We start from the raw sequence: 12311 nt of genomic DNA on the forward strand, positions 1-12311 counted from the left end.
TCATAAAATCAAATTATTTTTGTGTTGTCCAAGCTTTGTTTCAGATAAAGTAATAAAGGAAGAAATGATGGGGCTGGGGAAGAACTTGTGCATCGTTTCTTCTCCCAGCTCTCAGATGAATCATAGTCACACATGTCTGAGTAATCAATTCCACTAGTACATTTTCCAAACTCCCCAGCTGTAACTACGACAACGCAGTTAGAGATTGAAAATGTCTTTAAAAAAAGAAAAGAACTTAATTCACCCAGCTCCTTTACACCCTATTAAGAGTAATTAGGTGCCTTTTAATCAAGGTAGCAGTAGATAACCTTCTAGGGCTGCGGTGACCCCTGCAAAGTAGACATGAGGCCTCAGGGACAAGCCATGCGTTCTGTCCCCAGCCTATTGCTTTATAATTATTCTATAATTAGGGAATGGTGTCAAAAATTATAAGTTATGGTGTGACAGTCCTACAGCATAAATATAAACATACATAAGTGTGTATAGATGGGTGGATAGCACACTCAGGTGCACATAAGATGCCTAATTTTGCTGGTAAAGGATACCTCAATTCTGGCATTTCCTCACTTCGGAGTGCTTGCCTTTGCGACTGGTACAGGTTTGCTTTTTTCTTATTTATGCAGCGGAATGGAGACCACCAGGCTGCAGTAGGTCTGTACGCCCTGAGCAATAGGTGATGCGAGAGGACGGCACAGTGGACAGCCGGGAGATTTCACTCTCCGCCTTCTGCTGTGACCTTGGGTCACGCCAGCTCTCTGGTCCTGATGAACCCACCTCTGAAACATGGGCGGCACAGATTGGGTCTGGCTGAGCTCACATCAACCCGCCGTGACACTTTGGCCTTGGAGGGCGCTGCTCTCCTTCGCACGCCTCTGCCCTGTGTCCTCTGTTAATCTGGGGAAGAGACATCTTTGAATTAGAAGAGGGGAAAAAGAGCAGAGAACTTAGTTCGCTTCCATACATAAATAAGTCTAGAAAAGATGAGACAGTTCTATGTTAGACTGAACGTATTGAAGTATACTACGTGTGTTTATCAGTTTCTGTTGTCTGCTGGAAGTTACCCGTAGCTGCTGAGGATAGTTAATGGCTGTTACTTAAACATCTTTTGCCACACAGAGAATTATTCATGGGAACCAAGCTAATGTGGGCACTGAACAGAGCTGATTCTCTGTGACTGGCACTTGTGCTCTCCTGAATCCATCATCAATCGTTTAACTGTGTATCTCAAGTAAAACACTGAAGTCACATTAAATGCATCAACCAGAAAGCTGATTAAATGCTTACCAGTACCAAGCTGACATTTTGCTACAGCAACAAATGATTTTACACAACACTATCTTTGGGTCAGGAGAATTTCAAAGTTATACAGTTACTAACCAATTTATTTTTTTCCATTTTCCTGTTCCTCCTGAGTATAAATTTACTGTTGTGACAGCTGACAACCACCAATGTTTTCTATTATATTCGCATGAATTTTGGTACAAGAATCCTTATTTGCAAAAAAGAAATTATTCCCTACACAGATTTAGCGTCTTCCTTCTTCTCCAGTAAATAACAGGTAAAATTAAAATGTTTCTGTATGGCCAACCTTTTTTATTGTTATATTGACTAGTCAAAATTTCTTCTGAGGTGATTTTCTGTCAATCCAGAATGATTTTAATGGCCCCCATGAACTCTTTTGGAGAATGTAAGTTGCCTCGGGGAAGGAAAAATCTTATTTCACTGGGGACCACTTAAACCAAGAGATGTATCTAGATATCCAACAGCCTTTGAATAAATTTATCCCTCTTTTAACTGCAGTAATATCTTCCTTTTGCTCTTGAACAGGTATCAAGAGAGATCATTAACTTAGCATGCTCAGAGGAAGGAACACAGTGTGTGTTTGTGTGTGAGCATCTCCATGCCCCTCTCTACTTGCCTCTCTATCTAAACCGTCTGTACCAGAACAGACTGGAGTAGACTGAAGTACGATAGGTAGCAGAATTCATCTCTGATATTGTCTTCTATTACTAATTATGTCAGATAATAACCTTCATAGCAAGAATATAATTGTTTTCAGAAATGAAAAAAGAGAACCTATTTTTTCACTTAGGAAGTCCTGTTATCTACTATTCCGGCAAAAAAAGACATTTTGCACAATGCTTTTTCCATTCAACTTTTTAAATGGGTGATGCTCATTTGTCTCTTTTTTATAGAACTCTACACAGAATGGGTTCAAAGTGCACAAAAGCCACAGAAAGTTAGCAACTGCTTAGGATGGTTTTGCGTCAAGATTATACTTAAAATACTGAATTTTATCTAAATTATTTTTGCCTTCTATACACCTTGTCTGTAACATATACACAAAGGAACTTCATGATGGAGCCATTGTAAACTCCACATAGATAAAGAAAAGATAAAAATTTAAAAAGCAGAATAACCTACTTCAGAAATAGAGATATCATGTTAGATACACAATACACCATTCTCATTATCACCATTATTCATAAGGATGACTCACACCAACAACTGATGTGTGTTTATTTGAAATCTTTTTCCATTTATTGTTCTCTACAGAATCAGAGGTGATGAGGTGACAGTATGTCTGCTTTCTTTTATACATTGATTAGAAAAGGGAAAAAGAATCTGCCTCGTTTCTATGAGCAAGTAAGCATAAAATGCTTGTCTGTATTTCTTATGCATTAAAGAATCTGCACAGGGTCATGAGCAGTCAGCATTTATCCAAGCCCACCGATGCATGGGTGTTTCCAGAAGAATTCCCATTAACTTTATGGTAAATTATACACACAAATCTCTGTGCATGCTCGATAGAAGATTAGGCACCTATTGTCAAAGAAGAGTGAACAAAAATTTGACTAAACCATACCAGACATAGACTTTACTTGGTTGTACTTTAAAAGGATATTCTGTTCAATAAACCAAAATCACTCTTACTTCCATACATTGGGATGATTTGTGCTGCCTTGTTCCTCACTGCATATTACACTTAAAGGCTTATTCAGGTAACAGCATAGTGTCAGAATGGGAAAATTTACGAGTTTGTCCATCTTTTATTCACATGTGCTCTGTGATATTCTGTTATTTAAATTATAAACAGTCATTTTATACATCTGACTCCTTGTCATAGATCAGGAATTTTCTCATATAGAACTGGGACCTTTCATGTGCACCCACCCTTTGTTAAAGGAGGTTTTTACTTCAGATGGTAATGGAGGTCTGATTCAGGTGGGAGAGGTTTTTTTCTGTTATTTCCCCTAGAAAGGTGATCAGAGGTCAAATCCCAGATTCCTACATACATGTTGGACTTACCTAGAAATTGTCCTAGATTCCTACATACATTTTGAACTTACCTAGAAATTACATCCATTCTCTGCATCTGATGTGTTTGATTGCATGTCTGGGTTTTTTCCTAATTCACTGTCAATCTGGCAATCCAATCCATTTTGTGAGAAAGAGGTTGGCATCACATTATGACTTTTCCCTGAGAATGAAGAAGAGGTAAAGCATCCAAGATACTTTTGTTTGGTAACTAGCTGAATGACAATTCAGCTAATTAATATTACAGGGAAATAGAAGCCCTAGTCTAGCACAGACAGCTCCATCCTCAACACAGCTGCTTTTCAGAGAGCCGTTTGTTGGCTTTCCTCATGCACTATAGAGAGAACATAAACTTAGGGCTCTGGACAGCACCCTGAGAGCTGGACACTGAAAAGGTCTCTGCTAGCATGTTTACGCTGCATTGGCTAAATACTTTATAGGATTTAGCCTTTGGATTGATGATTTACACTCAGATTTGCAAAGAAGCTGGTAGAAAGAAATGTGATGGTGAAAGATGGTGAAAAGAAGTTCGTAGCATTTTGAATTTCTGTTGACCAAAAGCATGTATATGGACACCTAACGGGGCTCCCATGATGCAAGCTAACCTGTTATGCTGAACTAAATCCTACATCTGAGCTCCAGCTAAGGACTAAACCAGACAGTTATCAGTATAGGTCAGTAAATCAGTGAGTTTCCACTGAGTTAGTCATCGCTTAGTCTAGTCAGCAGGCAGACATGATAGAAAATGAATCTGTACAAGTCCTAAAGTAAGACTGAAAACTGGTGGTTCACTCTTTAATTAAAAGCAATTGGTGTTTATATAAATACAAATAATGATTTTCAGGCCCAGTTTGAAAAGTCTGTGTGGGGCAGGGAAATTATCTATGTCATCAGAATATTTTACTTTTGAAATCAAATTATTCTGTACTCAAAAGCCACAGCCTGAAAGCTATTAACATCCCATCATTTAGATAGCTATTTTCTGTGGTGGCCAGTCTCCTCTCTTCTTCCCCATCTCCCACCCTGAACATGGATGAGACCTCAGCAGAAACACTCAAATGAGGCACAACACTAGGGTGGTGGCTCAGCCTCTCTGGAGTTCAGAAAACAGAGAACTAACCATTCAATAATTTTGCAGGACAGAGTTTAGGTGAATCTAGCTTTGGGGCTCTATTCTCCTGATTGATATATGCTTTCACATGCTTTCATATATGCTTGTATACATGCACACATTTTTTCACACTCTACAATAATAAAAGTGTGTTACAACTCTGTGGGAATACAAAGATAAAATATGAAAGGAAGATTGTTTGAAGGTTTTGAATTCTTAACACAGTTTTGTAGGGGTTAGGAATGGACCTCTGCAATCAGGTGATAAATTCACAGCAAAACCCAGTGTTTCAAGCCATGAGGTATCTATAAATGCAGGAAAACCGCAAATGCTGGCATGAATTGCATTTATATTGTGAATCCTGATCTCAGAGAGAGTCAATTACTGGATCTTAGGACCTCACTGTTTTTTGAGATAGTTTGCTGAGCTGAAAGGCAAGACCCACATATCCTTCCTCTCACCTGCAGCGCTGACAGTTTGAGTCTAGTCCACCCAGGAGCAGCTCCCTTTCTGGTTAGTCGGTAAAGCAGGTGTATATTGATATACCCCCTCAGAATATCAAGTCTCCCTGCCAGTACTTTCAGGATAACATTAATTTAGGAAATCCCTACCTAATGTCAGAGCGTTTTCTTAAATACCAGCTATTATATGTCATCAGAACACACAACACCAAAAATCTGAAGTGATTGTGGATTTCTAGAGAATGGTAGTCATGCATCCATCAGCATCTTAAACCATGTTTCACACCTCAGGATAAAAACAAATGTCACATCTTTATCTTTTCAAACTGTGTTGAGCAATTTGGTACAACCTAACTGAAGAGAAGGGCATAGGCTTACCTCCTCAGTAAATCACAGTACAAAGGTACTTTCTAACTTTATTGTGAAACTGAAATCTACCCAAACTCAAGTCTATCCTAGGCCTGTATTTTCATGTAAACTTTTTCTTCCAGAAACTCAGCTTGAAGTCAGAGACCTTTACAGCATCAGTCTTACCAAAATCACTTCCCCCATCATGTGAAGATTTCATTCATTGAGTGAGTGATTTCAGCAGGAACTAGAACAAAAAGACTAAGAGCCCACAGTGATTTATATTTATAAATAACTATGCAAATGCCCATAATACAGCAGTTCAGAAAAGTCTCTTGGTAGTGAAACAGCAAGCATTTAGCCTCATATAGGCATCTGGTTATTTGAAGACTGTAATGAGCTACAGCCACCTTGGACCACTACGTACAACAATTTTTCCCCACATCTAAATTTAGTAATTTGATGTATTTATCTGCCCTAGCTATGAGAGGAGTAATATCTTCCCAGAAGTTCTCTGAGACAGATTTTCTTTAAGGTCTATAAGTGTGCTGCTGGTTTTGGGACAGGTAAAGTCCAGCGTGAGAAAGCAGTGGTAGAATCAGGGGTTATATATTTGAGAAGTGATCTAATGATATGTTTTCTCATGTCAACAAAGGATGAAGGGGTAAGTCATCACTAGATAGGATGGTAAGTGTGGTGTATCAATTACCTAGTTTACAGGCATTTTTGGCTGGGAAGCAGAGGACGCACTGTAGATTCACTGCTATTTTCTCTTCCATTCCTCCATTTCTATCCTCCTTGCTCTGGGCTAGATACAACTCATGAAATGGATCTTCCTTCCCTACATCTGGCGTGGTATTATAAATACATGGCTCCATCCATGGACATGCAGATAAAAAGGAATGTGTGCGCTTTCACGAAAAGCCTCTCCATGTAAATCGCTTCCTTTTCTTTGAGTTGCCACTGACTGCCTCCAGCACTGATTAATCTGATTACTCACAGCAGCTTGATGTTACATTTTCTGTGGCACTCTTTTCTCATTTTTGAGAGCAAGACTTACCCATGTGTAATGAGGAGACAATCTAAATTGCACAGCCTTGTACTTGTGAGGATGTACTAAGCCCCACTCTCATCCCTGCTTGAATTCCCAGAGCTGGCAACTGGAACTTAAAAGGAAAAAGAAGTGAAAATAAGCATAATTTCTATGAAAAAAAATTGTATTCTGTGTAAGTTCTTTTCCTACTCTTATCAACATCAGAACAGAGCATCTTCCAGTATGAATAAAGTAAAAAATTCATACCTGTCACTTGTGGTTCAATTTTCCTCTCAAGGTAGACAATAAACATCAAATCCCATGGTATCAGTTTTTTAGTTACTTCCCAGGGAAGGAGTCTAGTTTTTTAAAAAGTTATTCAAGTTCCTACTGCATGCATTGTTTGGAGTATCAACAAATATGAACCACAGGCCAACCACACAAGAAATGCAACATAATTAATCCTATTTAATTATTTGTGGGAAGAGTGTCAATTCCTAGCATTCAAAGCACCTGAGCCTGTTCTAAATTTTTTTAACATAATTTAAATTTAGTCATCTATGCTGAAACTTCCTAAGCTGCATAACTACTTCAGGCTGGTTTTGTGGGTGTGTGGTTTTAAAATTTCAGCCAAAACCAGGTTCAGCCATTTCTAAGAATGAGACTAGGGGAAAACACATTGCTTTGCTGTGCAGAATATTATGATGATGGGCTTTTTTTGACATCTGCCCCACACTTTCGAGGCAGACACCTCAGACTTGGAAAAGGAGTGCAGCTCACAACAGCAGTCCAGTTGTTTCCCCAGTTGATATCCTCTTCTCCCTCCATACATTAGGATATACAATTAGGCCTCATCTCCTTAGATACTGGACTAGTTTGCATTTTACCTCTTCGCCACTTGTGCATTTCATCTCACCCAGGTCTGACCTGCAGCTGGATTGTGACCCATGCTCAAGCTGAACCTGGCTTATTGGCTTGCTGAGACTGATGACCATTCACTGTCATCAGCCACACTTGTCTGAATTAAAACCATTAGCTGCAGAGTGCTGCTTTCATGAGCAGCTCTTCCATGTTCGTTACAACTGCGCTTAACGTCACACCACATTGCTGCAGAGACTTGCTGCATCTTGGTCCTTCCCTGGGTGATGGCTGTCTATCACCACTGGAGACGCTTTGCAGCGACAGCTTGACAGCTGCTCTCATACGCGACCAGTTTACATCACCCCAAATGATGGCAACAGCATTTGGAGCTCCAGAACGCTGCTGACCAGCGTGAAGGAAAGAGGGAGGGAGGGTGGGTGGGTGGGTGGAGGGATGTGTAGGAAGAAGCTGGATAGAAGCGAAGCCTCACAGTCAAGTTATATATTCCAGCAAACCAGTATCTCTAGCAGTTTTCCTTAATTACAAAAATGCTTTATCATACCAATCTTATTTTTAGTGGCAGTCTATCTTTTGTAAGTATGGGATATATTACCACTTTGTATGTTTGCTGAAGTTAATTCAAATACTGAAACACACAGCTCCTGATCTGGCAAATTACCAAGTATAATGGGTAACGCTTCCAAAACATATTCAGAGATTCAAGTATTTAATAATATTTTGTTGACAAGAATAACCTAAAACAGATCCCTTCCTAATTTTAGATTTAGCATGAAAACTGAAGAAAAAATTCACATCTCTATGTTAATGTCGATAAACATTTGGCTCAGCTAATACTTCAAGCTTTCTTGTGTTGAAGTTCAAACAGAGTTCCCATTGCCTTCAAAAAGTCTGGACGCACCAGAAACAGGTATGTATCCAGCCTTGATCTCCTCATTTCCTAATGTGAATACATTAAATTGTCCAGCATGATTTCTTTCTGTATCTTTCTCTATGTACTGTTAAAATAGGCCTGAATGTTATAAAAAAGTAAACATGTACTTAAAGTGTTAAAAGCTTGGCTATTCATATCCTTTCAAATGTACCGTAGCTATACCATATCAATAAAGGAAGTAAGAAATGAGAAGAAAAACTGTTTTATTAAGCAATATGGGGAAGACTTACTAATTATTTGCAAACCTGAAATTTCCCCTTTGACTTGGCTTACCTTTATAACGTGATGATGGACATGCCACAGGAACATGTATTGAACAAAACAGGATTATTAGGTGTGACATGTTCTTTGCATAGCAATTTTTTTTCACATACTGCTTTTCACTACCTCTGTCTTCTCTGACTAATCAATATTTTTCAGAGATCCTTTATTATCATCATGACTGCAGGGAAATCACCATTAATATTTGTTTGCAATATGAGGTAAACAATAACTTCTGGCTTATTGTATTGTAAACAATAACTTCTGGGACATAGTATTACAAAACAAAATTGGAATTTCCTCTCTTTTTTCCAGCTAGTGTCCTTCAACAACATGCAAGTGAAGTGATCTGCTCAGTTAGGATGGAGTGCTCTCACAGTCCTTATCTGCCCTTGCTCCTCTCCTCATCCTGTATTTTTGTGAGTCATTTTAGGCTCTGGAACTTCTGGAATCAGTGCTGACACCCAAATCTCTCATTCCGTTTCTAAGAAGCATGCAGGCCTTCAGATAATCTATTATTTAAACAATTAATAGCACAAGACTTTCCAGTAGTGGAACAGCTTCACCTGAGGGCAACGTTTCAAATTTAAGGCACTTTCCTTTCAGATAGTGACTTCTCTTTCTACACCAAAAAAAAAAAGGAAAGAAAGAAAAAGAAAAAAAAAAGAGAGAGAGAAGAAAAAGAAGAAAGAAAGATCGCCTTGTTTGGCTAGAATCCCAGAAAAGAAGACTTTGAGATACATGACTCATACGCATTGCATCAGAAGCTCTGAATGTTGTAAGTGCTAAAAGTACAAATACTTGAATTATGAGCAACCTGAAGAACCACTCAAACTGGAAACAGGGAGATTTGGGCTTCTTAAGAAAAACTAATGGAGAAAAAAATCTGTGCTTATGACAAATATGATCTTGAAAGTTGCTACATCAGCGAAAGAAGAGCCATGCTAAGGGTTTAAAGTGTGTAACTCATCCTGCAACTGAGGTCAGTCTGAATCAGCTGTAGCTTCACCTGAAATACAGTAATGTTATCAGTGCACCAGGTGCTATCAGAAACCTGTTGAGGGGCAGTGGATTTTTTAGCATACTTTTGTGATCTTTCAAAAACTTTTAGTCAAAACAGGTTGCCAAACATTTGCTCTAGAGATATGCTCCCCAGGGATTATGATTTAATCTTTAAACTCCTTTAAATCCCAAAGGCAATTGATTTCTTCTAGAGTGAAAAAGTCTAAAAACCCCCAGTGTTCATCTTTCATAATGACACTGGCAATCATTTAATGGCTGGAATGCTGAAGGTGAATTTGTTACTTCTGGTTTTCCCTACTTAACATTTGCCTCCTTCTGGAAGGCGTGGGAGTAAGAGTGGGGATGAAGCATTTGAAATGTTGCAGTCCTTTTGCAGACCGCCTTTTAGCTACTGGTTTGAGAAATACTGCCCTAAAGGCTGAGACAGGTAGCAAAGCCTTACACAGACTGGCATGAGGACCTGGCCGGTGCGTTTTCTAGCTCATTTTCTGCCATTAAGGGCAGAGCTGGCTGTGAGCAGACACGGTCACCATGCGGGAACCTCTCAGGGCCTGAGTCACCATTTGGCTCAGCATGACTGTTGGTGCATAATACGTTGAAGCAACTCAGCTCCAGGTGCTAACAAAAGCCCCCAGCAAACGGATAAATTAAAAAAAAATGGTGAGATCGTTTCTGACAAAACTGCTGTCCATATTCATGCTGCATTATTAGACAATTAATGCCTTTGTGTGCAGCAGGTATTAGAAATCAAGGGGAACCATTTGTATATGATCTGCCACCTAGCAGTGATGCCAGAGAAATTAAGAGCAAGCTCTGTTCAATGACTGTTGTTGTTAAAGATCATAAATTGATCAGATTTTGCCTTCAGTGAAATAAATAAAAAAACTCCTGCTGCCAAAGAGCCTATAAGCAAAGCCAAAAAGCTTATGCTGTTCTGAGCTGAAGGAGAGTTTGGCAACTGTTCAAAATGCAGAACAATTTCTTAAAATGCCCACCCGAAATAAAAATCCCATGGTTATCTGTGCAATACATATTTAATTCCTTGACAAGAAGGTGGTGTGCATTTAACTCAATGCACAGTGACTTAGTTGTGTAGCCTCCATTCAGCATTTTAATCTTAATGACTTCCATGGTGCCAAATATTCATCCAGCTCCACAGGCTGCAGTTGATTTCAAATGACTTTCAGGTCAAGCTCCATGTCTAATAAGGCCTAAATATACAGGGCTTCTTCAGAGTAATCTAAGGGAAAACAGAGGGGGAGTTAGAGGGTGGCAAATCTGAATCTTTCAGCAAAGATTAAGCCTTCTTATAGAGAAGGTGAGGAAAGGGCAATATTGCACAGGACAGTTTGGATAAGCAGCCCCAAATCCCCATGGCATGTGTTGCTGAATGCTGTTTGAGGCTGATTTACTGTACTCTTGTTAAAATGCTTCAGAGTGTTTGCATTTTTATTGCCTACTTTGTTTTAATCTATAGTAATTTCAACCATGTTCTAATCTGTCAACTTCATTGTATATTTGCGAACACTCTCTACTCAAGTGGCTCTGCTATGGAGCTGAAGTGCAGACAGTCTTGTTGATAGGCCCTTGAAATCAGCTTAATTATTAAATTGGCTTCAAATATTCCTTACATTCACAACAGTTAATGTAACCAACACTCTGAATCTAATTTTCCTTCAATGCAATGTACAAATAAGAACCTCCTTGTGCAAAAGGCACAGGTCTTTCTGCTTCAGAGCATGGCACTATCTCATCTTGCCACAAAAGGCAAAATAAAGTGTGATTGTGGCATGCAGCACGTTTAGGGTTAGGCAAGGTATGCCTTAGCAGCAGGCAGCAGATTAGGGCAAAATCAGTTTTAAACACAAGAGTGAGGGCTCCTCCAATTTTCTTGAGGGTTAACATGGCTCCAAGTCCAGCCTAAAGGGCAGCGCCAGCAGCATCACGCACCACTCGAGCAGTCCGTTCCCCAGTCACCCCAGTAAGAGAGGGCCCTTTCAGGAGTCCCTGTTGTCCCTCTGCCAGGAGAAAGCTAAGTAGTGGCAAGCAGATGAGAGGAAGAGGAGGGAGAGGAAGCTGGTCACTTCCCAGCTCTCCTTCCAGTCAGCGGTGGTGGTTATTTCAACCACACTGGTACAGGCAGCCAGCAAGGCTCCCAGGATGAGACTGCTTGCCCACAGTCTGCGCTCTGAATCCCCATCCCACCACTGACTTTTGCCCAAAGTGCAGAGCAGCCTTCGCCTGGCCTTGCCTCCCTTCAGCCTGTGCAGCAACAGCAGCAAGATAAAGTGGCACAGGCTTGTGTCAGGGCTGGCATCCAGCAAAGGACCTCTGCAGAGCCCCAGGGTATGTGTTCTCAGGAATGGCAAAGCCTGGACAAAGCCTGTGCCATTGCATCTGCTTTGTCACACTACGGACATTCAGCCAGGGAGGCTTGCTAGTGTGTGCTGCAGTCATCCATCCGTACAGTTACACTGTAGGCACCTCGGAAACAATCTCTGGATATTTATGATGGGCCCATCACTACAATATCTGGGTGCTTATAAAATTGTGCAGAACTTGAAGAACTGCTGACGCAGGAGTGAGAAATAGTTTGATTTCTCCTTATTCTGTAAGGTGTTCTTATCCTAGGGGACAAGAATGTGGGTAATAAGAATTCTACAGCAGTAATCTTTAGTGGGGGAAAGGAGACCGTAATTAGGCATTGGAAGATTTTACAAAGGACTGCATGGCATTTTTCGCACTCGAAATCTTCAACCTATTAGAGGATGCCCTTCTAAAAGGTATGCTTTAGCTTAACTTGGTGTTACCTCACCTGACAAAAGACTGCAGGGTTGTGTTCTGCAGCTTGTGCTATTTCAGAGTTCACACAGCTGAATGGCTGGTTATTACAGTCCCTCTCCCAAAAATTATTAATCTATTCTCAACACTTCAACGCATAAC

The sequence above is a fragment of the Accipiter gentilis genome, chromosome 32, assembly GCF_929443795.1.
Source record: "Accipiter gentilis chromosome 32, bAccGen1.1, whole genome shotgun sequence".
Lineage (NCBI taxonomy): Eukaryota > Metazoa > Chordata > Aves > Accipitriformes > Accipitridae > Astur > Astur gentilis.